This window comes from Anser anser, assembly GCF_964211835.1.
Source record: "Anser anser genome assembly, chromosome: Z".
NCBI classification, from domain to species: domain Eukaryota; kingdom Metazoa; phylum Chordata; class Aves; order Anseriformes; family Anatidae; genus Anser; species Anser anser.
Window position 1 is genome coordinate 46,548,509 of NC_139723.1, and position 16,809 is coordinate 46,565,317.

The following is a 16,809-nucleotide window of genomic DNA, read 5'->3' on the forward strand; positions in this document are numbered from 1 at the left end:
TTTCCCACAATAAAAGATAGTCATAATAGGAGCTTAATTCATAACAGTCTCTTCTGCTCCAGTATCTTAACTTTTGACAGCTGTTGTATCCTATCTGTAAATTGGTCCTCTCTCCATCACAAGAAAGACAGTTAAACATCTCTTCTAACATTACACCTTACCTTCTGGATGGTGAACTCAGGAGTTCTTACTTGGGATGTTTTTACATATGATAAATGCAGAAAATACAAAATATATTGACTGAAGAAGACTTCATGCCAAAAGGTCAGATGAAGCACAAAGGAGACTTGCACATGGGTAGTCTTTCAAAATGAATTAGTGGTGGGAAGCAGCAGAAAAACAACCCTGATATGACTTTGCAGAGAAGAGGCAAAAATCAGTCAGTCAGAGCAACTCAACAGTCACCACAAACTAAAAGTAGAATGAACATGGACAGACAGATTTTATTATTATTATTATTGAGGTTTTTTGTTATGCTTACTGAACAATTTCAAGAGTTTGGGAAGGAGACTTATGGAAAAACACAATCACAGAAATGATTCTCCAGTACTGCAAAAACTGTGTTAGGTATTCATTCAAAGTGCTGTCGAATCACACATACAAAAATTACTGCTTAATGGTTTTATTGAACACTCTGATCCCCCTGCTTCTGAGTCCCTTACTGTGGTTATGCAAAAGAAAGCAGGAGGCATATGGTTCGTAAGTGGAATGAATTGATTTCTCTTCTATAGATTTAGCTAGTGTTTATCATCAACTGCTTCTGCACCAAGGCAGTTATGAGTGACTCGACCTCACAGGGAGGCTTTTTTGCATTTGAAGGACTTTTCAGCATCAACTTGCATGTGTTTGCCAGCAACTTTTCATAAAATTGTGATAGATATATTGAAGAAATTGAAAGCCAAGTAAGGCCACATAAATGAGGAGGTTTATTTGGAGATAATAGTCTGTGATAATGCTGCATAATTGTACTGTTTCCCCCAGAGTAAATCTGTCAAAGTTCAAATAAGAAAAAAAAAACAACTTCTTTGTGTTTCTGGACAACATCCCCCTCTTGAAGAATGTTCCTAACCATGATTTGTCAACAAACAACAAAATGTTCTATAGTGGGGACTTGATAACACAGAGCCTTTTAGTCATGTACATTGTCACAGATACACTCTTACACTGACTGGTCATTACACTAAATGTTCTGAAATAAACTTCATGTTACATGTTGCCATGTAACAATATTACCACCTATTTGGCTCTTGTGTTTGGACAGTAAAGAAAACCTTGTTAAATTGTATATGGTATTGGCTCTTATCTTGCCTCTGCTGGCTTTGTTGTTTTCCTCCAAGGAGCATATAAGTTTATTTATATGTTATCCCCATTCCAACAAGGAATTTGAAAAACTTAATTATGCTCTACATAGCCTCTTAAGAATTGAAAAAAGAAACACAGAATGTGGCTGAAACTTACTTCCTCCATCATTCTTGGACCCCATCAGCTGCTTGGTACTGTATCATTTAGCAAGCCATTTTCAGAAAAAGGTCCTCAGTGACCTCTAGCAGGCTGTCTCCTTCTTTTTCTTTGTGAGCAATCAAGCAGCTGTAACAATAAAGTCATTTTCTGAGTAGTGAGAACCTGAACAAAATGCACCTTGTATGAGAGAGGACAAAACAGTGACAACAATCAATTCACAGCCTTGACATTTTCTGCATTTGAACATCTTCCAGCAGGAATGATGTCGCTGGGGCTATCCCTGTACAAGATACTTTTTTTTTGTTCCTTTAACTCACAAAGAGTTTCCAAAACTTTTTAACCCACTGTGGTAAATACAGGAGGAAAAAAAAAAAAAAGGTGGGTGAGTGGGGAAGAAGGAAAAAAATATCATCAGCAGGAAAGCACATGTACAGAACTATTCCAGGATAGTCAATAGCATTGTTAAAATTTGAGCTATAATGTGGGATAAAAAGTTTTCATCCATACAATTTCTGAATGAGAAAAGCATCTTTAGTTTTATGTTTTCCTTAAACTGGACAGTGCTTTAACCACCAAGCTATTTGCTGATTTTTGGTGGTCTTGGAGAGACGAAGGAAAGATGACACGAAGGAAAAGAGGCAGCACTGAAGAATGTTTAGTGAGCTGATACGTAGCTTTGCATCATTAAACCCCTGGAAGAGGGGAAAAATGTTAGAGAGCAGTAGAGATTGTGGTATCTTAACAGATCACTGCTGCCTTTGCAGAATTTTGTCATGTTTGTAGCATTCATAACAATGTTTTGTACAGTGTTGGACAGAAATGGAGTCTACAAACCATGATGCACCATGTCTAACAATGACAGTCCTCCATCTTTCAAAGTCTCTTGGCATGCAAGTACCAGCATTTCTCTTTCACAGCTTGCTGATAATTTGTAGCTTGTCTATAATTGTCACAGAAACGTGCTCCCTTTAATTGAAGCCCTGTAGTACTCCACCAGAAAGCAGCTGATCAATAAGGCAAGAATATTTCAGTGTGTACCAAGAAGAAGGGATTTCTCCAGCAGTTTCAGAATGATAGCCTTAAGGGATATCTCTGTCCATATTAACAGTAGTTTATATGCAGTTTTCTATCAGACTGTTCATACAAATGACAATCCTGCCATTCCTTCTGTGACTTCTGAGACAAATGCACCAGTCTCAGAACACTCAATTCATAACACTGGTGGTAGACAAAAACACACCATGAGTTTTTCCACAGCATGGGACTCCAGCAATTTTTCATGCTGGACTTCTCTTTCCCCTTATCCTTGTCGTTGCCCAAGGTGGCAGAAGACTTAATTGCCCTAGGGTAGTGTGGTCAATCTTTTCTGGAGATCCAAGAGCCCACTTTCATCTGGCAGACCAAGAGGAAGTGAGCATTTCCCTTCAGGCAATCTATATGGTCTAGCAGTTCACTGTGCAAGTGATGCCTTATCGATTTCTGCCATACCCGCTATAGCTGACTCAAGGATCAGAGACTCTGACAATGGCTAACAAGTTTAAACCATTAGTCCCATTTGTAACTACTTGGTGAACGGCTTGTCAGTCTCAACATACCTTATACTGCAGCTTTTAGTGGATTTCTAATCCCATTCATTTTGCCACAATGACCTCTGTAGTTAATGGGGATTATTGGAAAATTATTTGTTTCTTCAAAAGCTTTTCCTTTCTCCCCCCTGCTTTTTCTTTTCTGAACATAAAAGCCATTTAGGTTGTGATGTTACAAAACAGCAATGCAGGCAATAATCTGTTGCTCTCCAGTGAGAAAATATGTGCCCTTTTGTACTGAATGTTGTGTCTGATACTAAAAAACATCTTTGTCAGTCAGGTGCCAGCAAAGTAATTCATTTTGAATAGAAAGGTTTTTTGAGAGCAGTATTATTCTTTTAAATGGTCATATTAAAAATCCTAACCCTCTTCAAGGTTGAGGACATGCCATTAGTATAATTTTACCATATTAAAGCCTTTCTTTTTTTCCTGTCTAACCTCCTCAGAGCAGCAGTTTCCAGTTTTGTCACATACATGGTAAAATGCTTCCTCTAAAACAAACCATGTGGGATTCTTATTAGTGAATAGGCCCAATTATGCCAACTTTCATAATAATTATGCCAAATTTCATAATAATTAACACTGTACACTGGAAATAGGTCCTACTAGCTTCATCTATGCTGTTCCCTTCTCAAGGGCCACTCCAGGTGTGCCAATTCTTGTGACTCTTGTCCAGGCTCCAGGCCTGACAACCCTTGGGATTTCTCCAGCATCCACTGCCTGGAGTGACCTTAGGCCAGACATCTGTCTAAATCAATGTCCTATTGAATGGACTGTGCTTACCACCACCACACAGTTCTGTGCTTGAGAGAAGGTGACTCACAAGGTTTAGAGTAAGAACAAGAACACACCTACAGCACTGAAATCTGTATCTGGATACTATGTACAAGCTAGCCATGTCATCTCAGGGACCACAGCTTATATACCATAAAAAGAAACACCTCAGCCGTGCTCAGATTCACCAAATAAATATCTACATTGCTGGAGCCTTGAATTCCAGGTCAGTCCTGGACCACACAGCTGAGGCTTGCCCCTGCAGTGGTTGATCTAGGCCTGCATTGCAAGCACTTACTAGTGGACCATGCTATTGTCCAGACAAAGGTTTGACCAGTAGTAGGTACCTAACCTCCAGCTCCAGAGTGGCAGCACACCAGCTTCAAAATTCGTATTCTACTCTGTCCATTCTTAATGCTGTTTTGTTTATTGGACTATCTGCAACATTTATCTATTTCCCCCTTTCAAATGGAGCAGAAACATAGTTCTCTGTAGCTGTCTTCAGAGGAGTCTGTGAAACCATGTCCCCTAGTTTATCACCTCCTAAGGACAATTTCTGTCCCAAAAAGTAGATAAAGAAGATGTATTCAAATATATGCTAGAGATGGCCATCATTTGCTTTGATTACATGTAGACATCAGTCCCTCCAGCTTTCAGAGCCTCAGAGGTCACCACGAGCCATCAACACTAGCTGCACTTGCTGTCTGCATCAAGCCTTTCTGTTTTGGCCCTCTGATGTACATTCCCTGAAGTCATGGGTCTAGGTATTGCTGTTGGACAGGCCACTGGTAAAATATTCTCACACCACAGGTGGGGTGGTAGCACCCCTCCACATCATCACTGCATATAGGCATTGCCAAAAGTATCTCCCAAGCTCTTGATCCTTCTAATATCTGTGCTACAGCTGCAGGTGAGATTATGAAGGTGTTTCTCTGGTCAGTGTCAAGCATAGGTCAAAAGCATGCAGCAGCTCAAAATGTCAGCTAAATTCCAGGCCTAACTTGAGGAATTACGTTACATATTTCTCCAGTTTTGTTCCTCATCCCTATGATAGGCCTTCAGCTATGGAGGTCTTCCTTGCCTCTCTCTGCCCTGCATGAAAGGCCAATAAGTCTTTCAAAATAACCTCTGTCAGGGACAGAGTATGCAGTGCTGATGCCTGGACACTACAAGGCAGGGAGGTCAAACAGTGGGCACTGCCTTACTCATAAACAAAACTTGTAAGACCGTTATTGATACAGGTGCTATGGTCACTGACATGACAGTAACAGTAGCATGGTGAGGCCAAATGTTTCATTGCTACCCTTCATAGCAGTACTCAGAAGGTCAAGAAAAACATGTTTCTGCTGCCTCATTCTCACTGTGTTTCTACTGCTTCCCTCCTTTTACATGCCAGGTGACAAATGACTCACCAACTGAAAACACGACCATGCCCAGGGGCATGGCCCTTTTCTCATGGACCTCAGAAGCACCTCATACCCTGGGCAAAAACACTTCTCTTCCTTTCACTCCAACTAGTAAAATGGGGGTCACCATCTTGGCCATGGATGATGTCTTCTTCACTACCTCTGTGAGTCACCTCTGTGTGGCCGTGGCCTCTCCAAAACAGCCTTCCACACACACACCCCTGCCCAGCAGCACACAGGGGGACATGGTCATAACGGGCTGCCTGCTATCAAGACAAGTAGCCAACCAGGATCTTAAGAAAACTTAGGAGTGTGCCTAATATCATACAGTTAAAAAGAAGAGTCTGAACTTTACCTCTTCCCTGACCTAATCAGTAGGATCTGAACATCTGTGTCTGTGTTTCTTTTGCTGTAGCAGATATTGCTGACATGTAGCTTCAGAAAAAGGGCCTATAATATCCTATTTCCATTAGGTGTTTGAATTCAGCACAAGACATGTATAACAATACAGGGGTCCTGGCTTTCAAAATACCATCGCTTATATTTAGCTTGTAAATAAATCAATATTGTTGGCTGGCTTAAATTTCTATGCTGTGTGCTTCAGCCAGTCTCAGGTCAGAAGACAGAATCATATCTGACAGCAGAGTCTCCTAAAACACACTTTAGGTGCAACTTTCTTAAGACACCTCAGAGCTGAGGTAAGATGAAGTGTTCATTTGCACAAGGTTTACCCGGAGAACATTTTCTGACTGTGGTGCTGGCCTTATCTTGAAGTTACAGTACTTTATTTATTCACACAGCAGCCATAAAGAAGCATATGTGTAGGCAGCATGTCTTTTTCTAATCTCCCAGGGGGAAAAAAAAAAAAAAAAAGTTAACAAATACAGGCCAAATATGACAGAAGTGTGAAAGATCACAGTCCTCCCAATAAATAAATTTAAAAAATAAATAATTAAACACACATTTTCCACTAAAACAGGAATACAGAAAATGAGATCTCCTCTGTCAGTGATTATCTTTTCAACTGAATTTTTCTGGGGCTGGCATCTATAGGCTGCCATATCGTGACTGCTTAATTGTAGCATGGAGTACAGGAAATTGTTGTTGTTTTTTAGAATTGGTGCAATTCTTTGACAGCTTAATATTCTTACAGAGTTTACTTCCATCTAGTTTGATGTTTGCTTATGTCTGTAATGTCTGTAGAAGACAGATCCTATCCTCCACCACTGCTGGGTGGAGAGATGAGCAGGAAGAGTGAACAGTGGAATAACGATGAAAAGTGACTGGTGGCAGGGTCCATACACTATTGTTTAAAAGAAATAGAGCTCGAGTTTTCTTCTAAGCTTCTCACCGGTCTATACACATTATTTTATTTAAAAGTCATGACGATTGTTTGCTGTAGGTTATCCTACTTTATTTTCTTCCCAAGAACACATAAAAGGAAATAAACATGTTGCTCTGTTTAGCTCAAATAGTTAGATAGATGATTGATAGATAGATAGATAGATAGATAGATAGATAGATAGATAGATAGATAGAGATAGTTTTTAAAACTAAAAATCATCCTGGATTGTGTAGTGACATCTTGTGGTGAAGGGGAGCATAGCCGACTGGGAGTTCAGAACAGTGATTATTATCAGCACAACTCCAAAATGTGTAATAACACTTTGTGTCTGGCTTTTGATTGCCTCAACAGAGGGCTGTTGCTGGATTATCGTTGAACCCTGTTCATTATGCCACCTAAAATGCTTTTTCTGAGTGGGGTATTAACTTATAATTAATCATCTCACATTAATGTAAATTTATCCATGCAGACATATTTAATCAGAGCTCTTTCATTTTTCATAATATTTTAATAACAGAGCACTAAAGACTTGCAAGATATAAAGTTACATGAATAGTAGTTATAATCTGAGTCTATTCAAGGGGTTCAAATTCTTGACTTTGAAGGAAGCTGGAAAATGACATAATTTGAACCTATGCACTGTCATTATGATTAACCTGCAAAATGTATATACTTATGGAAAAACACACACTGCCCTGTCCCAATGGCACCCTCCACAGAGGTCGTACATAACAATGAGATGCTTTCCAATAAGACTAGCTATAATATAATAGGGCTTAATGTATTTTAGGAGTCTCAGCACAGCAGTATTTCACCAGAATAATCAGAAGTGGAAGTCTTTCACTGAAAGCAGTAAGTGTCCATGCAAGTGAATTCATGTAAATGTGTGATGGGTTTTGAGGTTATCTCATTCAATTCTTGATTTTTTTTTTTTTTTTTTGCTGTATAAATGGTATATGTGTCCAGTATTTCTAATAAGTATTAATGGCAGCTGTCATTTAAAAGACTGTCTTGTTGTGAATAATAAGTCTGCACTCACTGTAGGAGAACACTACTACCACATTTCTGGCAACATCATTTACACCTTATCTTCTCTGTAAAATGCAAAGAAACAGGAATATGCTCTGTCATTCTCTGACAACTTCCTATTCAAAGATGAGTCAGGCAGGTTGTGAACAACAGAAGAAGCACCTCAGATCCTCAGGAAATGAGAGGCCTGTGGATAAAGCAAGCATTGCTCAAGGTTGTTCACACTAACCACAGGTAAATTTGGAGTAAGTCTGTCTCTCTGGGGTAACTCAGATCATAAGCAACAAGAATTTACCTGCTGTTTCACTTTCCCTAGCTCTCTCACCCCTGATTCAATGAGATTCAATGTACATTCTGCTAGGTTTCCAAAGAGTTTTCCTTTGCTCTCATCCAAAATATATGTTTCCCATCATAACACTAGAGTATCTAATAAATTAACTGCAAGCAGCTGAGTTTTTTAAACTATGAACACCAACAATAATATCACCACATGAAGCAAAACAGTAGGTGCTTTGTACTGTATATTGATTGTGACCAGTTTCTATTCTCATTAGAAATATTTATTACTAAAGTGACCAGTTGTTGAAAAAATTGGATGTTTCTCTAGGATTAACAGCCACCTGGGAGCAGATTAAAGCTTGTTATATATCCTCAGCCATTAAGACCATTTCATACTTAGTAGGAAGAGAATGCCCAGTAGAAAATTATTTATTCAAGATGTTTGTTTTTATCCAATTGAGGAAACGTTTGATCCTTCCAATTAAGGATCTCCCTGTGCTTTACAAACAGCAATGAATTCATAGCTTTGCATTCACAGTGGGTAGAGAAGGATCATTATCCCTCTTTCTGGGATAATGTTTAGAGAGAGAGACCCAGAAAAATTAAATAAATTATCACAAATTCTGGAGGAGATCTGTCAAAGCCTTTTTTCCTGACACTGGTATTGAGTCAGGACCAACTGGGATAATTTTTCTTCCAAGCAAGAGCTTCAGCAGTTACAGATCACATGCTCTAAGCTGTGAGCCAGTTGTACTGCTTTGATCCCCTCTCTGATTCCCAGTTGACTTATGGTTGTTTTCGGCTGCTTGCTACACACTGCTGTCTCAAAGTAAAATGTCCACCATGACCACCACTAAAAGAGCCAACTTGCTGTTGAATCACCTACTAACAAACATACATTTAAACTGATTTTAATTTTGGCAGGTGATATAAAGAAGATTTCTCTTGTTTTCTCCTCCAACCATTTTTATATACTTTCCTCCTCATATTTAATAGGTAAATACAAACAGAGGGAGGAGAGAGAGTGAGAATTGTTCAAGTTATGTAAGTCAGAAACACAGTCAAAATGAAGAATACTCAGTAATGAACAGCCAAGCCACTCAGTGAAAAGATTTCATGAGAAGAGAGTCAGGCCTTGATTATTACAGCCATAATTTCTTCTTGGGGAAAAAAAAAAAAAAAGAAAAAAAGAAAAAAAAAGAGAGAGAGAGAAAAGAAACCCAAACAGCAACATTCCATGTAGTAAAACATTTAGAATAAAGAAATGGGAGGAAAAAAAATGAAGTGTATAACATGTAATGTGATCGCAAAACTGGAATTTTATGAAGCTTTTGCATCTAGATGATGTTGGTAGTAGCACTGGATTTTATCATTATGTTTGGCACTGTGTGCTGTGGGGCAGAGAAGTGATGAGGGACAAAGTGAAGGTTATTCCTTCAAATAAGAGGTTGCAGAGTGAAGTGGAATGAAACAAGTATTTGTTATAAACTCAGGGGATTAAAAGATGTTTGAATTATTTAGAAACTGGGCACTGGGTCTATATCCTTTCATTGCCTGACCACTGGACTGAAGAAACTCAGAGGTGCTGCTGTGAGTAATTGTGTGACTGAGAAGCACGGCATTTCCTGGCAATATTTCTCAGCAGTCCTCTTCCTGTGTGGAAATGGAGAGGTGAAGGGGCAATACACACCAGCACAGATGCCTCTCTTCTCTCCTTTCCAATAAGCACAGAACAAAAAGCCTCAGTGGCCCGAGACACACTTTCCTGTGATGCATCTACAGTTATAACATGAGCAGTAGAGTCTCCTCTGAAGTGTAAGGTGGGCTATAACACTTCGTGTAAGGACCATCCTAGTTTAGGAGACAGGCAGAAAACACAGACCTCTACAGAGGGCAATGTTCAAGTGAAGACTGGTTGGGGAGGCCTCATAGAGCTTCTGAACTCCTAATCAAACTCTACAACCCAGGGAATTTGCAAAACCAATCCATACTCCTATATCTGTTTTACTGGTTATTCCCTCCTTGTCCTCTCTCCTCCACCCCCACCCCCCAAAAATAGGAAATCTGGATGTGTAAACTAGGCAGGGGATGCAATCTGCTCCAGAAAGTCCATGGTAGATGATCAGGATTAGTTTAAACACAGTTGGATGAGTTCAACTATGCTCACTTTAAATTTGCCCTTTGCCACAGGCTGTCTACAGAAGAGAAAGCTATTTTTACTCTGATATTGCTCTGTATTGCCAACTTACAGTTCAAAATCAAGTATCCTAAAGATCTAGTGATGGATATAAAAATAATAATTTCTTTCTGAATAACAACTGTGATGTGTATTTGCCTTCTAGGTTCTGAGCTTCACAGCTAGATGGGTTCAACTTGTTTCATATTTTCAAGCCTTTTTATTCAGTTGCTAGACTCATGGTATAGACCTGTGAAGTAAAGGCTCCAAAGACAATTTTTAACTCTATTAGAGATGTTTATACACATTATATTAGGAATTTACCCCCTGACTTTTTTCCAACAATTGTCTGTAATGTAAAATCTTGGAAAATTTTAAAGTGCTTTTAACTTAAACAAAATTCTATGTTACACAGCTGTCCTATAATGTTACTTTGGTGTCTTGATAGGACTGTCAAGGGAAGAAAAAGAATGCTGAAAACCAGATAAAAATGTAAGCAGGTACGTCATTAAGATAGTAACTCAAAATATTAAATAATGCCAGTTGTTTAAGTACAACCTCCACAGAAGAGAAACAGTCAGCACTATTGGTTTTAGTAATCAGAAGCTGGATATCTCACTTGACTAAGGCTTCCTAAAGCCTTTCAAGAATGTCTGCCAATAAAATAGAAACAAATAAAGAGAAATCTCCTGTCCTGAAAGTCTAACGTGTTTTTTTTTTTCTGTTCTTATACTTTACTTTTATTTTTGTATTCCTGCTTTTACTCCTTATATTCATCACCATAAATTTTCTTTAACAACTGTCAAGGTTTTTTTCACTTTTCTGTTCATTACCCTCTCTTCTACCCACCTTTTTTCTTTGCTCTATAAAGTCATCCTCTCATTTGTTCCATATCACTTTCATGATAATATCCTCTCTTGCCCAGTCTCATCCCTTTCTTCTCTATCATTCCTCCCTCATAATCTCGTGTGTCTGTAAGCACCTTGGGGAAGGGGAAAAAAGGCAGCTTGTCTTCTTATATTTTCCTCTTTCCTGTAACAAAAAGTCTGACTTGCTTAATTTTCTCCTCACTGGAAACTTCGCTTCAATTTCTCCTGGGGCCCTTAGTTTCCAGTAACACCAGCATTAAACCTGGTAAAGATCTATGTGTCGTGATATTACCCAGCCGGTCCTGTATCCAACATGCATGAACTAAAATCTGCTTCAGCTCCCTCTCTCCCATTCAAAAACAGCACACAGGGCAAAGCCTGTGGATAAACTACTTTCACAATTCCTTTAATTCCTTTCTTTCCACCGGTCTGTCTCTCCTAGGACCTGCTTTGTATTTCAGCCCCCTCTCACTTCTCCCTTCTGGACCTGCTGCTTCCTCCCTCTCCTCGGGTTATTAGCAAGAGAAATACCTGCTCACACCTCACTAGCCTGCAGGAAAAGAGATGGGGTGAAGGGAAAGATGTGGTCACTACGTGAGTAAGCCATTCCAGATGGCCATTTGTCCCACAGCTGCTTACTCACTTTCCTACACTACCATAGCTGCTCTTTCCCTGTTTCTCCCCCACATAACTGCTATGTTCCAGCTGGAAATACATGTCTCAGCATGATGACAGCGCAGGTACCAGCCACATTGTTAAGCCAGAGAGGAAACAGGAACACCAAGAAGCTATCTTTCCCTATGACACAAAAAAAAAGTCCCTCCTGCAGACATGGTGCTCAGCACAGGCTTTTAGAGAGTCTTTTCATCTTTTATTGAATTTTTAAACCATAGCTATGTTCCTGAAAATCACCCATTACCATGGGATGAGGTCAACTAATAAAATATCTGGAAGAAATAAGCGAAACCATATGAATATGTGAAATAGAAATGGGAAAGAATTGGCTCAATTCAAAATGAACTTATAATTTTCTTAGGAGAAAGCCCATCGGGTAGAACCTGTCACTGCTACATTCTGCATTTTCTCTCTAAGAAATCAGCACTGCAGATGGTTGTTTGCTGTTATGAAAAAGAAATGGCACACAAGTGGTTAATTTTGAGATGGCATGAGAACAGGGAAAGCAAGTCCTTCTAAATGGAGATAATGTGGCCATAGAAAAATGACTACATGAGAACATATACTCATTCTAAATATTTGCGATTCTGGAAACCTTTTATTGAGTATACAAAATCAACATTGTTAAGACATTCAGCAGCTCTGTCTTCCTTCTTATTGTACTGAGATCAAAAGGCAGCCTGTGTTAGTCATGGGAGATAGAATTTCTCATATCTATCTAGTTAGTTAAATAACCAGACTGCACTGTATTCATTTTCACTGTGATCTTAATTTGAAAATATGCCGATGCTCTGCTTTAGTGAGTATTTCCTCATTTTACAAATCAGGTTCAGCACATGGGGCTAATTCTTGTTTCCAGTGAAGTCAGACATCACATTTATCTTTATCTGGATTCAGAACAGACCCCCCATGATGTCATCTGCATAACTAAGAAAGACAAGAACTTATTATAGGTTCTTGTAATTATTTTTCGAGAAATTCCCAGGGTCATACCTGAGGTGGGCAGACCACCTCTGAACACAATTTTTCTTTAGAAGCAAATTCTAGTTAGCCTTGACCTAATAGCAAAGAAAGAAGGAAAAAATACAAGCAGGTCTTCACAGTGTCCCAGAACACCTGAGCGTACCTTTGCCAATTGTAATTCAACTGCATATGGTTATGCTGAAGTTTACAGTGGGGAATCTAGTTCATCCCCTCTCCTCATGAGGGAACTGAACCACAGCCCAGTGATGTCCACCAAGAAGACTGACTCCCTGGCAGCTGTTTCAGCCAAGGTCATCAGCTAAGATCCTCTTTACAGAGCTGTTTATGTAACAGCACAGGCACACCAACTTAAATGGTGACTGACAGCGAGCGATTCAGGCTGTCCAATGTTAACTGAAGTCTCTAAGCAACTTTACCTGCTACTTACAACTAAACAAAACAAGAACATTACACAGATCAGGAAATATCAGAGGTAAATCATAGTTTGAGATACCTGGACCCTAACATGCATAATGAAAGGATTTAAGGACCTCACTCTTTAAATGGCTTTCAAATGGGTTCTTGAAATCTCAGCAGAGTAAGACCAGATGCATATGGCAGTTACGTAGCACAGAAGAGTGTGATAAAAGGCATGGGGGAAAACAGAGCTGTAAGGAAACATTCCTCACAGAACATGATCCTTTAACTTTGGTAAGCTCTTGATCACCTTTCCAAAAGAAGAAAGAGAGACTAGAATTCAGTGCAAATGCTTATGACATTAGAAACCCTGGACATATATAACAGTTCATGGGGAGGTTCAGACTGGACATTATGAAAAAATTCTTTATCATGAGAGTTGTCAAACACCGAAACAAGCTTCCTAGTGTGGTGATTCATGCCCCACATGCCTGTCAGTGTTTGGGAGGCATTTGGACAATGTCCTTGTATGCTTTAACTCTTTGCTAGCCCTGAAGAGGTCAGGCCCTTGGACTTGGTGATCTTTGTAGGTCCATTTCCACTGAATTATTCTATTCTATTCTATTCTATTCTATTCTATTCTATTCTATTCTATTCTATTCTATTCTATTCTATTCTATTCTATTCTATTCTATTCTATTCTATTCTGTTCTGTTCTGTTCTGTTCTGTTCTGTTCTGTTCTGTTCTGTTCTGTTCTGTTCTGTTCTGTTCTGTTCCATGCAAAGGCTTGGGCTACTGACACTGATAAGAAGCCATCCTCCATCCACTGACTCCTAGTCCATCCCTACAAAAACATCCAGAACTGGGAAGAACCACATGGACAGAAAATGGCTGTAGGAATAGCCCTCATTTAATGTAACTGATGAGCTGTAAGCATGCAAGTCTTGGTATCATTCATATCTAAGCCAGTGGATATGATACAGCAATTACATTTGTAATTCAGATGTTAAAGTGCATGGGTGTTTTTCACCCTCCTAAGTGCTGCTTTGAACATCTTCAATATTTCAAGTTATCTCTTTAGAATTACATCAGACATCTGCGATAGCTGACTGTTCTTGTTAATTAATTCTTATGTTTAGTGCTCTGCTGTTGTCACCATTTGTTCATGGACTTTTCATTATCATAATATTTGTTTATCTCCCTAAATAAAGCAAACAATAACATTTTGAAATACAGTACAGTAAATGCAGCTTCCAACCCAGGCAGAAAAGCATACATGAAAGTCTCTTTAGGAAAACATGTCCCTGCCAAACCACATGTAGCAATGCCTCTAAATGAGTAAATTTAGGTAATTAACACAAAGGCTAGCCAAAGAAATGCAGCAGAAATAAGCTGCCAGGCACCAATTACCTGTACAACTTAAAAGAGGGACAAGAATTCACAAAGACTTCTATATAAAGCCTTGGAGGGGGTTGCTTAGCTTTTTTTTTTTTTTTTTTAAATTAAAAGACTCTCTGATCTGACTTATGGCCAGGTTCTCCTTCTGATTAGGCAAAGCAGATGAGAAAAGCAGCAACAAATAAACTAGTTTCAGTGAAGTTAAAGGCTCACAAAACTCACAGGTCACACTTTGAAGCCAAAACTGGCTCCTGTGAAAGGGCTTAAAAGTAAAAAAATATTATGCATTCTCCATGCTTATAGCTGAATGGAAGTTTAAAGAACATTCCTTGCCACCTGGGGAAATGCAGGACCCAGGAGAGCCTTTCTGCAATGTGTGGATATGAAATCTATCAGCACAGCAGCAAAACGCATGTTCACTGTGGTATCTGCTGTGGTAGAGTGTGCTCCAGGCCGTGCCTGCAGAGCTGCATGAGAAGAACTGCATAAGTCTCCTCTGATGCATGGTAGCACACTCTTAGCCTGAACAAGTCAAGCTTATGGCAGATTATGCATTATCAAGATAACAGAAAATATTTCCACTTTATTTTCTACTGCATACCAGACCACAGAAGTATCCCTAAAAAGACAAATTCCCTGTTTTGTTCAGTGGCATCAACCAGACACTAATATCTTGTTCCTAGAAAGAAAGGTTGCTCCTGGAAGGATGTCTAATTGGAGAGGCTGTAAGAGGAAATTCCATTGACGTCTCCTATGGCACTAATGGAGAAACCTTAAAATTTCATTCTAAAATGAGGAAGTTCACTCAAACACTAAAAGAAATGAATATGACTGTTGGCTGGTGATTTTTCTGCTAAATTTAAATAGTTGTACTTACCAAGTCAAAGCTTAACTAATCCTATTGCCTTTTAAACTTTTTAAATTAATATATCAAAATTTTTTCCTTGTTTTATCAAATGAGGACTCTCCATCAGATTCCAAAAGCCTTTTGCTCTACTCTTCATTTAAATTTACAAATATGAGATGTATAAATAGGCAGAGGAATCCTTTTTATCTGATTCATTTACATTAGATTGGAGGAAATCTGACTGAAAAAGTCAGAACAAATTTAGTTTGATATCTAATTACATTATTTACATAATAAAGAAAATTATTCCTCATCTTGCTGACTTGATCATGGAATAATGAGAGCTCTCCTAGGAGAAATATACATGGAAACCTAGTTCTCCTCTCATTTACCCTAATTTTACATTGATGTAATTCCACTGACCTCAGATAAGTTACTCCAGACTTAATGTCAGCATAAATGAGTGGAGCACTGAGACAAAAAAAAAAAGTTGTTGGGATGAAACTATTATTCACATATTTATATTCAACCCTGGGCAATTCTTACCGTCTTTTTCTCCTCTGGTAAAGCTCAGCAAAATTGACTGACAGTCAATCAGTCCCCCAGGAGTTACCAGGATACCTCCATACCACCTTAGAAGTCCAGACATATGTGCACAGAGAGGTATCAATGAGCAAAAGCCCCTGCTTATTACAATACTGTACCTTGTCTGTGAATCACCAGAATTATTAACTCTGCCTCAGCAGTGAGAGCAAGAGAAAGCAGAGAGACCTTAATGCTACAGAGGACAAATAGGAGTTTAGCACTGAAGAATTATGAGTATAAATTATTTTACTAACACTTTTATTTCTCCATAATTATATTAATTCATTTGCTATTATTCACTGCAATAACACTGATCTCAATGAATACATTTGGTATTAATGCTGCTATAAGAAACACTTCCAAAAGTGTTCCGCAGTAATTCAGAATTAGTTAAATGTACCATCAAACCAAAATGTGCTCACTTCATTTTTGTTGTTATTTTCAGGGTCTATTGAAAACAGATTTCCTTCCAGTCAGCTTTCTTAGACATTCATCAGCCCTGTAGTTTCTAAGTCAGGGTGCGCCTGTCATTTAACCTTCATCCTCCTTCCCTTTTCATCCTGATGCATTTGTATTAAACCACAGACTGATAAATGGACATTGCTTTGGCAACACAAAAGAGCAATCATTAAAGAAACCTCTCATAAGGTATGAATCAAAGACAGGAAACCTTTACTCTCTTCCCACTCGATCTTCCCTGGCTGGGGGACAGCCTGCAGCAGCATAACCATTTTTTTATTTTATTTTTTTTCCCAAAACATATTCACCCATTTCTCAGTTGTTTTTGTAAAAGGTAATAACAGGTATACCTTTTGTAACAGACATACCCAGCAGTAGAGAGTCTGCTACTGACTGCTATAATATGATTTGACAGAAGTCTGCTATCAGTTAGAAATGTAATCAAGCATGAGAAAGAACGAAAACAAGAAGGGCATGAAGACAAAGAAACAAGCACCTTCATATGAGAAACATGACTAATTAATGAAAGGAGATATGCA

General features: G+C 38.8%; 1 long non-coding RNA gene across 1 annotated transcript in view; it reads right to left on the bottom strand.

Annotated features, from left to right (window-relative positions):
- Positions 1-239: 239 nt before the first annotated feature.
- LOC310889008 overlaps positions 240-16,809 on the bottom strand; it is a 52,722-nt gene continuing 36,152 nt past the window's right edge. Inside the window, exon 3 of the long non-coding RNA XR_014576315.1 lies at positions 240-1,587. This is a non-coding gene — a long non-coding RNA (uncharacterized lncRNA). The remainder of the gene's footprint in view (positions 1,588-16,809) is intronic.